At 41.5% G+C, this 19,637-nt stretch overlaps 2 non-coding genes across 2 annotated transcripts; both read right to left on the reverse strand.

Moving 5' to 3' along the window:
* Positions 1–7,953: 7,953 nt before the first annotated feature.
* Positions 7,954–8,060, reverse strand: LOC128132542 (small nucleolar RNA R71). Its single transcript, XR_008230586.1, has one exon. It is a non-coding gene; the product is annotated as a small nucleolar RNA R71 (small nucleolar RNA).
* A 7,961-nt stretch (positions 8,061–16,021) lies between these two features.
* LOC128132543 (small nucleolar RNA R71) lies at positions 16,022–16,128 on the reverse strand. The gene has a single exon (XR_008230587.1). It is a non-coding gene; the product is annotated as a small nucleolar RNA R71 (small nucleolar RNA).
* Positions 16,129–19,637: the final 3,509 nt, after the last annotated feature.

Consider the following 19,637-nt stretch of genomic DNA (forward strand, 5'->3'; position numbering starts at 1 on the left):
AAATGTGCAACAAGAGATGTCAATCTTTTATGATGGGGTCAATGTAATGACAAGACAACTCCTTGATTCTCAAGGACCGTTGACAAAGAAAAATCCAAGGGAGGTCAAGGAGCTCATCGAAGAATTCGCGAAACACTCTCGCGAGTACCATAACCCGAGGCAAGACGGAAGTAAAGGCGGTGGAGGGACCCAAACTGAAGAAATTGCAGCTGTCATGGCCATGCTAAATAACATGGATCGCCGGATAACACAAATGGACCAGTCGATACATGCCATAAGAGTGGGGTGCGAGCGATGCAGTGGTCCACACTTGACCAAGGACTGCAATATGGATGAGTCTGGGAACAGAAAAGCTCAAGTGTGCTACTCTAGTGGGGATAAGTTTGATGACGACTGGAGGAAACCAAAGAAGGAGTGGCTGCCCTATGAAGAGTATAAAAAGCAAAAAGAAGAGAAGTATAGGCAGACAGGTCGAGGCTTTTACCAAAAGGAGCAGCCACCAATCGAGAAGAAACCCGACCTAGAGACCATTTTGATGAAGTTTATGGAGGCTTCGGAGAAGAGACATGATGCCACGGATTCCGCTATCATGGAACAACAAACCTTGATGAAGAACCAGCAAGCCTCCATCCACAACCTTGAAGTACAACTTGGTCAACTAGCCACTTTAGTCCATGAAAAATTGTCCCCGAAGAATCCCGAAGTAAAAGCCCAATCTCACGTAATGGCCATCGATACTGAAGAAGATACAATATCCGAGTTCCTGGAGGCGTTGGAAGAACAACCGCAGCAGCCCAAGAAATCAAGGATCGAAAATGGAAAGAATGCTGAACCAGGCTCGCCACGACGTGGCACGCCTCTGGACACGACGTGGCGCAAGTCTGAGCAAAAATCTGTTGAGCCTATTCCAGATTATCATCCACCTATGCCATTTCCCACCCGTGCAGCACTTAGTCAACTGGAGAAGGAACATTTAGAGTTTGTGAAGCATGTGAAAGGGATTCCAATTAATACTCCCTTTGTTGAGTCCTTATCTAAAGCTTCCGAGAACCAGAAATTACTGCAAGACTTGATAGATACGCGAAGGCAATTAAAGAAACAGTCTACAGTGATTCTAAGTGAGCAAATTTCAAAAGTTGTGTTGGGAGAAACACCAGAAAAGATGGGGGATCCTGGACGCCTCACTCTTCCATGCGAGTTTGGGAATAAAATGAAGGTTAATGCTTTAGCCGATTCCGGGGCTAGCATTAATCTAATGCCTTTTTCATTTTATCAAAAATTGGAGATTCAGAAGATGAAGGCTACAAAGATGAAGATTCACATGGCGAACCGTTCAGTGACACAACCCCGAGGCATAGTGGAGGATATTTTGGTGAAAATCGGAAAATTTGTTTTTCCAATAGATTTTGTAGTCTTGGACATGAAAGAAGACACGGATGTTCCGATAATCCTTGGTCGGCCATTTCTTAACACTGCTGGTGCCCTGGTTGATATCCGCGAGTCCAAGCTCACTTTGAGGGTTGGAGATGAACAAGAAGTCTTCGGGATAAGAAATGATTTTCAAGAAGATAAAGAAGAAGTGTTCACGATTAATGAGGAGAATGAACTAGAAGAGTTGGAAAAGCTTATGGAAGAAGAGATAAAGGTAGTTCATCAAGCCAAGAGGACAAAACCCAGGGCATCTGTTCCGTATTTGATTGAAGTCATAGCTTACAAGAACCCACCTTCTTGGGTGAGCGAAGAGGACGAGGAAATGACAAGTGATGAAGAGGAAGTCACTTCAAAAGAAACAAGGCCGGAGGTGAAAAAAGAGGGGAACGCTATGGAGAGCGAGGAACACACAAAGGGCACAAAACGAAAGCATGAAGAAGATGGAAAAACTAAAAAAGAAAATTCAAAGAAGGCGTATAAAAGGAGAGTTCAAGCTTATAAACGGCGGTTCAAGGAACAAAAGATCCTGGTGGTAGACTCTTCCGAAGAGTCAACGTAGAAGACACGGAGTCCAGCTCAAGACTCCAAGAAAAAGAAGCGCTTCTCGGGAGGCAACCCGAGTTTGGTTTGCAATTTTCTTTTTCTATTTATTTTCTTTTTAATTAGGAAAGACATCAATTCATCATCTAAAAACCGGTAATAAGCAGAGAAATAGCTGTAGGGGACTTTAAATAATGAAATATTTGCAAAGAAATTAGTCAATTAGATGAATATTATTAAAATTTGGCATCTGACAGCTCTCACGACGTGGGCATAGCCAGCCACGTCGTGGGCTTAATAATAATTCGCGATCTGAGGAAATTTAAGGTCCACGACGTGGGCAAAGCCCGCCACGTCGTGGCCTTTAAAAATCAGGGGGGGGGGGGACCAATCGCTTAAAACCCTTTGACCGAGAAACCCCTTATCCCCCACTTGGAAGACTGCCGCACTCACGGGAACATCACGACCCTACTGCCAATTTCTTATTATACTTCTAAATTCGTTGCAAGATCTTGCTAATTACTCCATTTGGTACGTGTTTTATTTATTATTTTGCAATTATTTCTTCCAATTTCAAGTTGTCGTGATTAGGGTTTGAATGATTCACGAAATTGGTTGAATCTAGTGTCCGATTTTAGTTTCCATGTTATTTAAAAGTCCATAGGAACAAACCCCAAGAATTATTTTTATGGAAATCGCACGTAAACATGTCCGATTCAGCATTTGGGTTCGACAAGCTCCACGACGTGGCGCAGCCTGGCCACGTCGTGACTTCTGGCAGGCCCTTTTATATATGTTTTAATGTGTTATTTGTTTGCTGCTTTGCTTTGCTCTTGTTTGCAGAAATGGGACCACGACGAGCTGTCCAGCAGGAAGAGGGCCCGATAGATGTAGCAAGCATACATCCTCTATATCAATTCCCTCAAAACATTCCCCGACCGTTGCTAACAACCTACGAGAATCGACTTGGATGGTTATACAATAGGGAGTTTGCAATAGCCCCAATTATTGATTGGGGATGGCTGGGTAGAGTGGGAATGGTAGTGGAACTGGAACGTTATTGGTCGAAGACTTATGTTGAAGATCAATTTCCGTTCACTTGTCACGGGTGGAGGAATCTATTCGCCATTCAAGAACCCGTGTTCCGGGAATTGTCGGTAGAATTTTTTTCTACCGTTTGTTTTGAAGAGCGCACCCTTGATGTCACCTACAATAGGGCACTTGTGTTTCGTCTTGGAGGTGTATATCGTGAGTGTAGTCTTCGGGAGTTTGCTTGGCGTATGGGACTCTATACGGAAGTGGAGACGCAATCTCCATTTTTTATTCCTTTCTTGCTTGGATGTGTGCGGGATTTTACTCCAGGTACTTTGGATGTGCAGTTTTGGCGAGGCATTTCTAACCATGAGTACAACACTCGTGACTCGAGTGAGTCACAAATACGGAATCCTGTGTTCTGATTTTTGCACCGCCTTATCACGTTTTCAATCAATCACAAGCATCATGGTGATAAGGTCCCCATCCAGAATCTATTTTATTTATGGACACTTATTACCCCGGGGGTTTGTTGTGATCTGCCTTATATGTTGGCAAGGTTTATGGGGAAGAAAGCGGCCAATTCTAGGCCTGGGAGCCCGATTACTGGGGGGCATTTGGTTACTCGCCTGGCTAGGTCATATCAAATTTTGAACCCTGACTTTGTGAGGAATCTCACTCGATTCCCGGACACAGACTTGACCATTCAAGTCTTGGGTGTGATGCGCGCGGTGGTGAATATCGGGGGTCGCTTTGTTATACCACCGATCGATGACGAACAGGAGGAAGTGCAGCCGGGACAGCAGCCACCAGCTAGGCCGAGGCGTCGGAATGTGCGGGCTAGAGGTGAGGTCGAACGAGAGCGTGCTGCTTCGCAGTATGTGCAAGGAGTGCCCACCGACCCTTTTCAGAGTCGGGTGGGAACATATTTGGATAATCTACGAGGTCATGCTATTTACCATACCCAGCTTACTGAGGGTATCTATTCACATTTGGGTGTGACCCGACCACCTTCTATGCCACCATAATATCCCTATTTTCTGACATGGGAGGAGCTATGGCGTCCACAAGATGATAGAGCAGGGCCGAGTGGAGCACAAGATCAAGATGATGATTGATTTTATTTGTTCTGTTTTTGAGTTTTTTTTTTTAACTTTAGTATGTGATGTAAAACTTTATTAAGACTATTATGTTACTTTATTTTTCTTTTGGGTTGATCTCATTTTTCAGATTAGCGTTGGAATTCTAAGGAGCATAGAAGGTTAACTTTCGAGTCGTGTTTGTCTAGTCAAAGAAGCTAAGAGTCGTGAGTCGGAACCACAATTCAAGATAAGTGTGGGGTCTATTAGGAGAGAGGTTATAGTTGGGAAATATATTTGCATAGAAGCGTCGGCAACCAGTTAGTCATTGGTCAAAGCTGCTAGAGTAAATAAAGCAAACAACTCATTTTCTGCTGAGGTTCAGTTTCCACGACGTGGACTCCTTGTGCCACGTCGTGGCGCTCTTGAAATTTTTGGTAGTTTAGTTTTTTTTGTGTTTGCGGTGTCAACCCATATCACGATGAGATCCAGTTTATCATTGCCACATTTTTCCTTACAAATACACACTTTGACGAATTGAAGTTTCGAGTGCGGTTCGTGGTTTATTTACGTATTCAACCAGTTTTCCACCGGGTTTCGATTTTTGAAAGTCCAATTGTACTTTGTCCACGCTTTTGGAGATGCTCACGCCACTATCCCAGGGGAGTCTGTTCCTTTTTCTCCCTTGTCTTTAATTTTGATTTGTTTTATACATACAATGAGGGCATTGTATGAAATAAGTGTGGGGTAGGGGTAGAAACAGTAAATTGCTAGTAAATTGCCAGAAAATTTGGAAAATTGAAATTAATTGAATATAGTACTAATAATTTGAGCTATAATTGCTAGTATTATGCGGGATGATCCGATGAAAGTTCAAATGTTTAGTTGAGCCAATACACGTTATAGTGCATTTGTGGCTTCCCTTATTTTAGTGGAATCATGGAACAAAAACATAACCCCGCTTGGTCTGAGGGATGCAATAGGTTTAGCAGCCTAAACCTGAAATGTATCCAGGAAAATTATTATCATTAACCAATAAAGGTTGAGGTTGAGCGCCTCTGCTTAAGCATGTAGGCTTTTAAGTGAAAAAAAAAGTGAGTTACATGTGAAAGAAAAAAAAAAGAAAAGAAAAAAAGAGAATTACGAGTAAAGTTTGAAGAATTTTGGAGCAAATAAAGGGAAGATCAAAAGATCAAAATTCTGAAGAAATCCAAAAGGTTGAAGATACCCAAAAAAATCAAACAAAGGTGGTGAATTCAAAGAAACTAAAGATCAAATGTCAAAGAAATGAAGAATTCAAATAAAGCTCCATAGTGGTATCGAAAAATTGTAATTCTAGGTTATGTACGCTTAGGTTGCTCAACTAAAAATACCTTGAGGTTGGGAGGTTTTCTGCGGATGGATTCGGAGGGTTGCATAAAATGAGCATTGTTCGGAAAAAGTGGGTGAGTGTTTATGAAGATTGTGAGTATTTAAAGTATGGGGGTACTTTAGGAGAATTTTAGACACAAATGCATGCGTTGAGGTTTTGGCATAATGGCTGAACTAGAGTCGGATTGTTCTGTGTAGTTTTAGTAATTAAGAATTAAGTTGAAATTTGCTTGAGGGCAAGCAAAACCTAAGTGTGGGGTATTTTGATATTGCCATATTTACACTTATTTTTAGGCAGTATTTAAGTACATTTTTATTAATAAATTGATAATATGTTTAGAATAAAGATACTTATGAGTTTAAATTGTTATTTTCAGTCAATACAAAGGATTTTCGAAGAAAGGGACCAAAGGTGACAAAATGGGGAACATGGGAGGCTTGGAAGACAAGAAAATAATAAATTCACGATAAGAGCTAATTTCACGACGTGGCGATGAATCCCACAACGTGGCATGGGTGTTCAGAAGATAAGCATCGCGACGCGGAGGATTTCCTTGAAGGATACGGATTGCTTGAAGCCCACGACGTGGCGCAACCTGGCCACGACGTGGCGCGAGTTTTTAAGCATTATATAAGTTCTGATGATTATTACGAAAGGAGAGACTTTTGGCAGAAGAGAAAGAGTTCCAGAAGACGAATAAGAACGAAAGAAAGGCTCTGGAAGAGGGTTTTCAACACCAAAAGAAGTAAAGGTTTATTTTTAGAACATGTCTTTCATTAGTTTTAGCTGTGTTAGTTTAATTACTATAATGAGCAGCTGAATCTAGCTACTCTTGTTTAGCTAGATGAAGCTTTGAACTTATGAATAGTTATATGATTATGGATTAAGCTTAGTTGGTGAAAATTTGCTTGTGTTTGATTTGTATGACCTAGCATGTTAATATTTGTTTATCTAATTGTTTAATTACATGTTCTGTGTAGCTTAGTGACCATTAAACTGCATGAACCTGTTTACCTAATAATTTAGTGAACATTGAATTGTTAGAGCTAGGATTGACCAATCTTAGTTAATAATTAGAATAAATAAAGTTTAGCTGTGCTAGAGAACGAGAATTGTGATCATAATTGTGTTTACACAACAAATCTTATATAGCATATTTTCAACTATAATTGGTTCTGTGTTTAATTATGTGTGAACATACATGGTTTGACATGAATTAGTTAAATATTGGTAAGATAGAACTAAATTACTAATATAATTAAAAACCAACTTAGTAATCCGTAATTGTTAGCTAGCCATAAGGGAAAAGTGGATTCAATCTAAACAAGAGTGTGTGTTTTTACTTATTGAATTGGATTTAAGTTCATCTGATCTTGTAAAATCAGATAAAACCCTTCATTAAATTTGTTAATAAATTAGGTTAATTTAATAGTAAGTAAATTAATTAGAACACCGTTCCCTGGGATCGACACCCGACTTACCTAAGCTATACTGTAATCTGACTAGGTACACTGCCTATAAGTGCATAGATAGTCTAAGTTTGTTAGGTTATAAATATTAAAATTAGTGGGTACTTTTGTGCACATCAAGTTTTTGGCGCCGTTGCCGGGGAACGGCTTAGTTTTTAGTTTAATTATTTGCATTAAATTAATCGATCCTTCTTGTGGGATCACAGCCACAAAAAGTTAATTTTTCAGCAAAAATAAAAATTTTTACAGAGTCCACGACGTGGCCACATACTTGCCACGACGTGGACAGGCAAAATTTTTAAATTTTTTTTTATTTGGTAGTTAGTTTTTCTTATTTTAGTTCAGTTTTACGTTTTAGTTTAGCAAGTTGCAGGAGTTCATGACCAGAAGCTCAAACACACACTTGGTGCCACCACTGGAAGACCCCGAATCTGCACTTCACAAGAAAAAGACGCCCTTGCAAGAATTGAAGTCAGCCTTTTCTAGGAAGTCGGGAAAGAAGACAGGAGAGTCCAGCTCATCAGCGAAGCACAAGAGCAATTTTGAGCATTTGGAACACACACCCGTGCAAACCGAGTCCGAAAGCGATACCGAGCCAGAATTTGAAGAACACACAAGTGAACCCGAGAACGAGCCAAGGAACGAGATGGCAGCGATTGAAGAAATGTCCATGGGAGCATACAAAAAGCGGATACGAGATGACATGGGTCCTGGGTTAGTCCAACCCGCAATTCCTGCCACTGCCACATTCGAACTAAAGGGACACATATTGACAGCACTGAAGGACATCCCATTTTTCGGGAAGGATCATGAGGATGCTTTTAAGCATCTAGACGAAGTCAACGACATTGCTGATTACTTCAATGTCCCAAATGTCACAAGAAATACAGTCTTGCTTAGGATGCTTCCTATCACTTTCAAAGGAGCTGCTAAGGAGTGGTTAAAAGCACTCCCACCAGGTACAATCACTACTTGGGCTCAAATGCGTGAGCAATTCCTGGACCAGTTCTGCCCGCCATCCAAGATAGCCAAAATCAAGAAGGCGATAACCAACTTTGAGCAACAACCGGGGGAGTCACTATACGAAGCATGGGAGCGGTACAAGGGCCTACTCAGAAATTGCCCTCAACATGACCTAAATGTGCAGCAAGAGATGTCAATCTTTTATGATGGGGTCAATGTAATGACAAGACAACTCCTTGATTCTCAAGGACCGTTGACAAAGAAAAATCCAAGGGAGGTCAAGGAGCTCATCGAAGAATTCGCGAAACACTCTCGCGAGTACCATAACCCGAGGCAAGACGGAAGTAAAGGCGGTGGAGGGACCCAAACTGAAGAAATTGCAGCTGTCATGGCCATGCTAAATAACATGGATCGCCGGATAACACAAATGGACCAGTCGATACATGCCATAAGAGTGGGGTGCGAGCGATGCAGTGGTCCACACTTGACCAAGGACTGCAATATGGATGAGTCTGGGAACAGAAAAGCTCAAGTGTGCTACTCTAGTGGGGATAAGTTTGATGACGACTGGAGGAAACCAAAGAAGGAGTGGCTGCCCTATGAAGAGTATAAAAAGCAAAAAGAAGAGAAGTATAGGCAGACAGGTCGAGGCTTTTACCAAAAGGAGCAGCCACCAATCGAGAAGAAACCCGACCTAGAGACCATTTTGATGAAGTTTATGGAGGCTTCGGAGAAGAGACATGATGCCACGGATTCCGCTATCATGGAACAACAAACCTTGATGAAGAACCAGCAAGCCTCCATCCACAACCTTGAAGTACAACTTGGTCAACTAGCCACTTTAGTCCATGAAAAATTGTCCCCGAAGAATCCCGAAGTAAAAGCCCAATCTCACGTAATGGCCATCGATACTGAAGAAGATACAATATCCGAGTTCCTGGAGGCGTTGGAAGAACAACCGCAGCAGCCCAAGAAATCAAGGATCGAAAATGGAAAGAATGCTGAACCAGGCTCGCCACGACGTGGCACGCCTCTGGACACGACGTGGCGCAAGTCTGAGCAAAAATCTGTTGAGCCTATTCCAGATTATCATCCACCTATGCCATTTCCCACCCGTGCAGCACTTAGTCAACTGGAGAAGGAACATTTAGAGTTTGTGAAGCATGTGAAAGGGATTCCAATTAATACTCCCTTTGTTGAGTCCTTATCCAAAGCTTCCGAGAACCAGAAATTACTGCAAGACTTGATAGATACGCGAAGGCAATTAAAGAAACAGTCTACAGTGATTCTAAGTGAGCAAATTTCAAAAGTTGTGTTGGGAGAAACACCAGAAAAGATGGGGGATCCTGGACGCCTCACTCTTCCATGCGAGTTTGGGAATAAAATGAAGGTTAATGCTTTAGCCGATTCCGGGGCTAGCATTAATCTAATGCCTTTTTCATTTTATCAAAAATTGGAGATTCAGAAGATGAAGGCTACAAAGATGAAGATTCACATGGCGAACCGTTCAGTGACACAACCCCGAGGCATAGTGGAGGATATTTTGGTGAAAATCGGAAAATTTGTTTTTCCAATAGATTTTGTAGTCTTGGACATGAAAGAAGACACGGATGTTCCGATAATCCTTGGTCGGCCATTTCTTAACACTGCTGGTGCCCTGGTTGATATCCGCGAGTCCAAGCTCACTTTGAGGGTTGGAGATGAACAAGAAGTCTTCGGGATAAGAAATGATTTTCAAGAAGATAAAGAAGAAGTGTTCACGATTAATGAGGAGAATGAACTAGAAGAGTTGGAAAAGCTTATGGAAGAAGAGATAAAGGTAGTTCATCAAGCCAAGAGGACAAAACCCAGGGCATCTGTTCCGTATTTGATTGAAGTCATAGCTTACAAGAACCCACCTTCTTGGGTGAGCGAAGAGGACGAGGAAATGACAAGTGATGAAGAGGAAGTCACTTCAAAAGAAACAAGGCCGGAGGTGAAAAAAGAGGGGAACGCTATGGAGAGCGAGGAACACACAAAGGGCACAAAACGAAAGCATGAAGAAGATGGAAAAACTAAAAAAGAAAATTCAAAGAAGGCGTATAAAAGGAGAGTTCAAGCTTATAAACGGCGGTTCAAGGAACAAAAGATCCTGGTGGTAGACTCTTCCGAAGAGTCAACGTAGAAGACACGGAGTCCAGCTCAAGACTCCAAGAAAAAGAAGCGCTTCTCGGGAGGCAACCCGAGTTTGGTTTGCAATTTTCTTTTTCTATTTATTTTCTTTTTAATTAGGAAAGACATCAATTCATCATCTAAAAACCGGTAATAAGCAGAGAAATAGCTGTAGGGGACTTTAAATAATGAAATATTTGCAAAGAAATTAGTCAATTAGATGAATATTATTAAAATTTGGCATCTGACAGCTCTCACGACGTGGGCATAGCCAGCCACGTCGTGGGCTTAATAATAATTCGCGATCTGAGGAAATTTAAGGTCCACGACGTGGGCAAAGCCCGCCACGTCGTGGCCTTTAAAAATCAGGGGGGGGGGGGGACCAATCGCTTAAAACCCTTTGACCGAGAAACCCCTTATCCCCCACTTGGAAGACTGCCGCACTCACGGGAACATCACGACCCTACTGCCAATTTCTTATTATACTTCTAAATTCGTTGCAAGATCTTGCTAATTACTCCATTTGGTACGTGTTTTATTTATTATTTTGCAATTATTTCTTCCAATTTCAAGTTGTCGTGATTAGGGTTTGAATGATTCACGAAATTGGTTGAATCTAGTGTCCGATTTTAGTTTCCATGTTATTTAAAAGTCCATAGGAACAAACCCCAAGAATTATTTTTATGGAAATCGCACGTAAACATGTCCGATTCAGCATTTGGGTTCGACAAGCTCCACGACGTGGCGCAGCCTGGCCACGTCGTGACTTCTGGCAGGCCCTTTTATATATGTTTTAATGTGTTATTTGTTTGCTGCTTTGCTTTGCTCTTGTTTGCAGAAATGGGACCACGACGAGCTGTCCAGCAGGAAGAGGGCCCGATAGATGTAGCAAGCATACATCCTCTATATCAATTCCCTCAAAACATTCCCCGACCATTGCTAACAACCTACGAGAATCGACTTGGATGGTTATACAATAGGGAGTTTGCAATAGCCCCAATTATTGATTGGGGATGGCTGGGTAGAGTGGGAATGGTAGTGGAACTGGAACGTTATTGGTCGAAGACTTATGTTGAAGATCAATTTTCGTTCACTTGTCACGGGTGGAGGAATCTATTCGCCATTCAAGAACCCGTGTTCCGGGAATTGTCGGTAGAATTTTTTTCTACCGTTTGTTTTGAAGAGCGCACCCTTGATGTCACCTACAATAGGGCACTTGTGTTTCGTCTTGGAGGTGTATATCGTGAGTGTAGTCTTCGGGAGTTTGCTTGGCGTATGGGACTCTATACGGAAGTGGAGACGCAATCTCCATTTTTTATTCCTTTCTTGCTTGGATGTGTGCGGGATTTTACTCCAGGTACTTTGGATGTGCAGTTTTGGCGGGGCATTTCTAACCATGAGTACAACACTCGTGACTCGAGTGAGTCACAAATACGGAATCCTGTGTTCTGATTTTTGCACCGCCTTATCACGTTTTCAATCAATCACAAGCATCATGGTGATAAGGTCCCCATCCAGAATCTGTTTTATTTATGGACACTTATTACCCCGGGGGTTTGTTGTGATCTGCCTTATATGTTGGCAAGGTTTATGGGGAAGAAAGCGGCCAATTCTAGGCCTGGGAGCCCGATTACTGGGGGGCATTTGGTTACTCGCCTGGCTAGGTCATATCAAATTTTGAACCCTGACTTTGTGAGGAATCTCACTCGATTCCCGGACACAGACTTGACCATTCAAGTCTTGTGTGTGATGCGCGCGGTGGTGAATGTCGGGGGTCGCTTTGTTATACCACCGATCGATGACGAACAGGAGGAAGTGCAGCCGGGACAGCAGCCACCAGCTAGGCCGAGGCGTCGGAATGTGCGGGCTAGAGGTGAGGTCGAACGAGAGCGTGCTGCTTCGCAGTATGTGCAAGGAGTGCCCACCGACCCTTTTCAGAGTCGGGTGGGAACATATTTGGATAATCTACGAGGTCATGCTATTTACCATACCCAGCTTACTGAGGGTATCTATTCACATTTGGGTGTGACCCGACCACCTTCTATGCCACCACAATATCCCTATTTTCTGACATGGGAGGAGCTATGGCGTCCACAAGATGATAGAGCAGGGCCGAGTGGAGCACAAGATCAAGATGATGATTGATTTTATTTGTTCTGTTTTTGAGTTTTTTTTTTTTTTTTTAACTTTAGTATGTGATGTAAAACTTTATTAAGACTATTATGTTACTTTATTTTTCTTTTGGGTTGATCTCATTTTTCAGATTAGCGTTGGAATTCTAAGGAGCATAGAAGGTTAACTTTCGAGTCGTGTTTGTCTAGTCAAAGAAGCTAAGAGTCGTGAGTCGGAACCACAATTCAAGATAAGTGTGGGGTCTATTAGGAGAGAGGTTATAGTTGGGAAATATATTTGCATAGAAGCGTCGGCAACCAGTTAGTCATTGGTCAAAGCTGCTAGAGTAAATAAAGCAAACAACTCATTTTCTGCTGAGGTTCAGTTTCCACGACGTGGACTCCTTGTGCCACGTCGTGGCGCTCTTGAAATTTTTGGTAGTTTAGTTTTTTTTTGTGTTTGCGGTGTCAACCCATATCACGATGAGATCCAGTTTATCATTGCCACAGTTTTCCTTACAAATACACACTTTGACGAATTGAAGTTTCGAGTGCGGTTCGTGGTTTATTTACGTATTCAACCAGTTTTCCACCGGGTTTCGATTTTTGAAAGTCCAATTGTACTTTGTCCACGCTTTTGGAGATGCTCACGCCACTATCCCAGGGGAGTCTGTTCCTTTTTCTCCCTTGTCTTTAATTTTGATTTGTTTTATACATACAATGAGGGCATTGTATGAAATAAGTGTGGGGTAGGGGTAGAAACAGTAAATTGCTAGTAAATTGCCAGAAAATTTGGAAAATTGAAATTACTTGAATCTAGTACTAATAATTTGAGCTATAATTGCTAGTATTATGCGGGATGATCCGATGAAAGTTCAAATGTTTAGTTGAGCCAATACACGTTATAGTGCATTTGTGGCTTCCCTTATTTTAGTGAAATCATGGAACAAAAACATAACCCCGCTTGGTCTGAGGGATGCAATAGGTTTAGCAGCCTAAACCTGAAATGTATCCAGGAAAATTATTATCATTAACCAATAAAGGTTGAGGTTGAGCGCCTCTGCTTAAGCATGTAGGCTTTTAAGTGAAAAAAAAAGTGAGTTACATGTGAAAGAAAAAAAAAAGAAAAGAAAAAAAGAGAATTACGAGTAAAGTTTGAAGAATTTTGGAGCAAATAAAGGGAAGATCAAAAGATCAAAATTCCGAAGAAATCCAAAAGGTTGAAGATACCCAAAAAAATCAAACAAAGGTGGTGAATTCAAAGAAACTAAAGATCAAATGTCAAAGAAATGAAGAATTCAAATAAAGCTCCATAGTGGTATCGAAAAATTGTAATTCTAGGTTATGTACGCTTAGGTTGCTCAACTAAAAATACCTTGAGGTTGGGAGGTTTTCTGCGGATGGATTCGGAGGGTTGCATAAAATGAGCATTGTTCGGAAAAAGTGGGTGAGTGTTTATGAAGATTGTGAGTATTTAAAGTATGGGGGTACTTTAGGAGAATTTTAGACACAAATGCATGCGTTGAGGTTTTGGCATAATGGCTGAACTAGAGTCGGATTGTTCTGTGTAGTTTTAGTAATTAAGAATTAAGTTGAAATTTGCTTGAGGGCAAGCAAAACCTAAGTGTGGGGTATTTTGATATTGCCATATTTACACTTATTTTTAGGCAGTATTTAAGTACATTTTTATTAATAAATTGATAATATGTTTAGAATAAAGATACTTATGAGTTTAAATTGTTATTTTCAGTCAATACAAAGGATTTTCGAAGAAAGGGACCAAAGGTGACAAAATGGGGAACATGGGAGGCTTGGAAGACAAGAAAATAATAAATTCACGATAAGAGCTAATTTCACGACGTGGCGATGAATCCCACGACGTGGCATGGGTGTTCAGAAGATAAGCATCGCGACGCGGAGGATTTCCTTGAAGGATACGGATTGCTTGAAGCCCACGACGTGGCGCAACCTGGCCACGACGTGGCGCGAGTTTTTAAGCATTATATAAGTTCTGATGATTATTACGAAAGGAGAGACTTTTGGCAGAAGAGAAAGAGTTCCAGAAGACGAATAAGAACGAAAGAAAGGCTCTGGAAGAGGGTTTTCAACACCAAAAGAAGTAAAGGTTTATTTTTAGAACATGTCTTTCATTAGTTTTAGCTGTGTTAGTTTAATTACTATAATGAGCAGCTGAATCTAGCTACTCTTGTTTAGCTAGATGAAGCTTTGAACTTATGAATAGTTATATGATTATGGATTAAGCTTAGTTGGTGAAAATTTGCTTGTGTTTGATTTGTATGACCTAGCATGTTAATATTTGTTTATCTAATTGTTTAATTACATGTTCTGTGTAGCTTAGTGACCATTAAACTGCATGAACCTGTTTACCTAATAATTTAGTGAACATTGAATTGTTAGAGCTAGGATTGACCAATCTTAGTTAATAATTAGAATAAATAAAGTTTAGCTGTGCTAGAGAACGAGAATTGTGATCATAATTGCGTTTACACAACAAATCTTATATAGCATATTTTCAACTATAATTGGTTCTGTGTTTAATTATGTGTGAACATACATGGTTTGACATGAATTAGTTAAATATTGGTAAGATAGAACTAAATTACTAATATAATTAAAAACCAACTTAGTAATCCGTAATTGTTAGCTAGCCATAAGGGAAAAGTGGATTCAATCTAAACAAGAGTGTGTGTTTTTACTTATTGAATTGGATTTAAGTTCATCTGATCTTGTAAAATCAGATAAAACCCTTCATTAAATTTGTTAATAAATTAGGTTAATTTAATAGTAAGTAAATTAATTAGAACACCGTTCCCTGGGATCGACACCCGACTTACCTAAGCTATACTGTAATCTGACTAGGTACACTGCCTATAAGTGCATAGATAGTCTAAGTTTGTTAGGTTATAAATATTAAAATTAGTGGGTACTTTTGTGCACATCAAGTTTTTGGCGCCGTTGCCGGGGAACGGCTTAGTTTTTAGTTTAATTATTTGCATTAAATTAATCGATCCTTCTTGTGGGATCACAGCCACAAAAAGTTAATTTTTCAGCAAAAATAAAAATTTTTACAGAGTCCACGACGTGGCCACATACTTGCCACGACGTGGACAGGCAAAATTTTTAAATTTTTTTTTATTTGGTAGTTAGTTTTTCTTATTTTAGTTCAGTTTTACGTTTTAGTTTAGCAAGTTGCAGGAGTTCATGACCAGAAGCTCAAACACACACTTGGTGCCACCACTGGAAGACCCCGAATCTGCACTTCACAAGAAAAAGACGCCCTTGCAAGAATTGAAGTCAGCCTTTTCTAGGAAGTCGGGAAAGAAGACAGGAGAGTCCAGCTCATCAGCGAAGCACAAGAGCAATTTTGAGCATTTGGAACACACACCCGTGCAAACCGAGTCCGAAAGCGATACCGAGCCAGAATTTGAAGAACACACAAGTGAACCCGAGAACGAGCCAAGGAACGAGATGGCAGCGATTGAAGAAATGTCCATGGGAGCATACAAAAAGCGGATACGAGATGACATGGGTCCTGGGTTAGTCCAACCCGCAATTCCTGCCACTGCCACATTCGAACTAAAGGGACACATATTGACAGCACTGAAGGACATCCCATTTTTCGGGAAGGATCATGAGGATGCTTTTAAGCATCTAGACGAAGTCAACGACATTGCTGATTACTTCAATGTCCCAAATGTCACAAGAAATACAGTCTTGCTTAGGATGCTTCCTATCACTTTCAAAGGAGCTGCTAAGGAGTGGTTAAAAGCACTCCCACCAGGTACAATCACTACTTGGGCTCAAATGCGTGAGCAATTCCTGGACCAGTTCTGCCCGCCATCCAAGATAGCCAAAATCAAGAAGGCGATAACCAACTTTGAGCAACAACCGGGGGAGTCACTATACGAAGCATGGGAGCGGTACAAGGGCCTACTCAGAAATTGCCCTCAACATGACCTAAATGTGCAGCAAGAGATGTCAATCTTTTATGATGGGGTCAATGTAATGACAAGACAACTCCTTGATTCTCAAGGACCGTTGACAAAGAAAAATCCAAGGGAGGTCAAGGAGCTCATCGAAGAATTCGCGAAACACTCTCGCGAGTACCATAACCCGAGGCAAGACGGAAGTAAAGGCGGTGGAGGGACCCAAACTGAAGAAATTGCAGCTGTCATGGCCATGCTAAATAACATGGATCGCCGGATAACACAAATGGACCAGTCGATACATGCCATAAGAGTGGGGTGCGAGCGATGCAGTGGTCCACACTTGACCAAGGACTGCAATATGGATGAGTCTGGGAACAGAAAAGCTCAAGTGTGCTACTCTAGTGGGGATAAGTTTGATGACGACTGGAGGAAACCAAAGAAGGAGTGGCTGCCCTATGAAGAGTATAAAAAGCAAAAAGAAGAGAAGTATAGGCAGACAGGTCGAGGCTTTTACCAAAAGGAGCAGCCACCAATCGAGAAGAAACCCGACCTAGAGACCATTTTGATGAAGTTTATGGAGGCTTCGGAGAAGAGACATGATGCCACGGATTCCGCTATCATGGAACAACAAACCTTGATGAAGAACCAGCAAGCCTCCATCCACAACCTTGAAGTACAACTTGGTCAACTAGCCACTTTAGTCCATGAAAAATTGTCCCCGAAGAATCCCGAAGTAAAAGCCCAATCTCACGTAATGGCCATCGATACTGAAGAAGATACAATATCCGAGTTCCTGGAGGCGTTGGAAGAACAACCGCAGCAGCCCAAGAAATCAAGGATCGAAAATGGAAAGAATGCTGAACCAGGCTCGCCACGACGTGGCACGCCTCTGGACACGACGTGGCGCAAGTCTGAGCAAAAATCTGTTGAGCCTATTCCAGATTATCATCCACCTATGCCATTTCCCACCCGTGCAGCACTTAGTCAACTGGAGAAGGAACATTTAGAGTTTGTGAAGCATGTGAAAGGGATTCCAATTAATACTCCCTTTGTTGAGTCCTTATCTAAAGCTTCCGAGAACCAGAAATTACTGCAAGACTTGATAGATACGCGAAGGCAATTAAAGAAACAGTCTACAGTGATTCTAAGTGAGCAAATTTCAAAAGTTGTGTTGGGAGAAACACCAGAAAAGATGGGGGATCCTGGACGCCTCACTCTTCCATGCGAGTTTGGGAATAAAATGAAGGTTAATGCTTTAGCCGATTCCGGGGCTAGCATTAATCTAATGCCTTTTTCATTTTATCAAAAATTGGAGATTCAGAAGATGAAGGCTACAAAGATGAAGATTCACATGGCGAACCGTTCAGTGACACAACCCCGAGGCATAGTGGAGGATATTTTGGTGAAAATCGGAAAATTTGTTTTTCCAATAGATTTTGTAGTCTTGGACATGAAAGAAGACACGGATGTTCCGATAATCCTTGGTCGGCCATTTCTTAACACTGCTGGTGCCCTGGTTGATATCCGCGAGTCCAAGCTCACTTTGAGGGTTGGAGATGAACAAGAAGTCTTCGGGATAAGAAATGATTTTCAAGAAGATAAAGAAGAAGTGTTCACGATTAATGAGGAGAATGAACTAGAAGAGTTGGAAAAGCTTATGGAAGAAGAGATAAAGGTAGTTCATCAAGCCAAGAGGACAAAACCCAGGGCATCTGTTCCGTATTTGATTGAAGTCATAGCTTACAAGAACCCACCTTCTTGGGTGAGCGAAGAGGACGAGGAAATGACAAGTGATGAAGAGGAAGTCACTTCAAAAGAAACAAGGCCGGAGGTGAAAAAAGAGGGGAACGCTATGGAGAGCGAGGAACACACAAAGGGCACAAAACGAAAGCATGAAGAAGATGGAAAAACTAAAAAAGAAAATTCAAAGAAGGCGTATAAAAGGAGAGTTCAAGCTTATAAACGGCGGTTCAAGGAACAAAAGATCCTGGTGGTAGACTCTTCCGAAGAGTCAACGTAGAAGACACGGAGTCCAGCTCAAGACTCCAAGAAAAAGAAGCGCTTCTCGGGAGGCAACCCGAGTTTGGTTTGCAATTTTCTTTTTCTATTTATTTTCTTTTTAATTAGGAAAGACATCAATTCATCATCTAAAAACCGGTAATAAGCAGAGAAATAGCTGTAGGGGACTTTAAATAATGAAATATTTGCAAAGAAATTAGTCAATTAGATGAATATTATTAAAATTTGGCATCTGACAGCTCTCACGACGTGGGCATAGCCAGCCACGTCGTGGGCTTAATAATAATTCGCGATCTGAGGAAATTTAAGGTCCACGACGTGGGCAAAGCCCGCCACGTCGTGGCCTTTAAAAATCAGGGGGGGGGGGGGGGACCAATCGCTTAAAACCCTTTGACCGAGAAACCCCTTATCCCCCACTTGGAAGACTGCCGCACTCACGGGAACATCACGACCCTACTGCCAATTTCTTATTATACTTCTAAATTCGTTGCAAGATCTTGCTAATTACTCCATTTGGTACGTGTTTTATTTATTATTTTGCAATTATTTCTTCCAATTTCAAGTTGTCGTGATTAGGGTTTGAATGATTCACGAAATTGGTTGAATCTAGTGTCCGATTTTAGTTTCCATGTTATTTAAAAGTCCATAGGAACAAACCCCAAGAATTATTTTTATGGAAATCGCACGTAAACATGTCCGATTCAGCATTTGGGTTCGACAAGCTCCACGACGTGGCGCAGCCTGGCCACGTCGTGACTTCTGGCAGGCCCTTTTATATATGTTTTAATGTGTTATTTGTTTGCTGCTTTGCTTTGCTCTTGTTTGCAGAAATGGGACCACGACGAGCTGTCCAGCAGGAAGAGGGCCCGATAGATGTAGCAAGCATACATCCTCTATATCAATTCCCTCAAAACATTCCCCGACCGTTGCTAACAACCTACGAGAATCGACTTGGATGGTTATACAATAGGGAGTTTGCAATAGCCCCAATTATTGATTGGGGATGGCTGGGTAGAGTGGGAATGGTAGTGGAACTGGAACGTTATTGGTCGAAGACTTATGTTGAAGATCAATTTCCGTTCACTTGTCACGGGTGGAGGAATCTATTCGCCATTCAAGAACCCGTGTTCCGGGAATTGTCGGTAGAATTTTTTTCTACCGTTTGTTTTGAAGAGCGCACCCTTGATGTCACCTACAATAGGGCACTTGTGTTTCGTCTTGGAGGTGTATATCGTGAGTGTAGTCTTCGGGAGTTTGCTTGGCGTATGGGACTCTATACGGAAGTGGAGACGCAATCTCCATTTTTTATTCCTTTCTTGCTTGGATGTGTGCGGGATTTTACTCCAGGTACTTTGGATGTGCAGTTTTGGCGGGGCATTTCTAACCATGAGTACAACACTCGTGACTCGAGTGAGTCACAAATACGGAATCCTGTGTTCTGATTTTTGCACCGCCTTATCACGTTTTCAATCAATCACAAGCATCATGGTGATAAGGTCCCCATCCAGAATCTATTTTAT

This window comes from Lactuca sativa, chromosome 2, assembly GCF_002870075.4.
Source record: "Lactuca sativa cultivar Salinas chromosome 2, Lsat_Salinas_v11, whole genome shotgun sequence".
Lineage (NCBI taxonomy): Eukaryota > Viridiplantae > Streptophyta > Magnoliopsida > Asterales > Asteraceae > Lactuca > Lactuca sativa.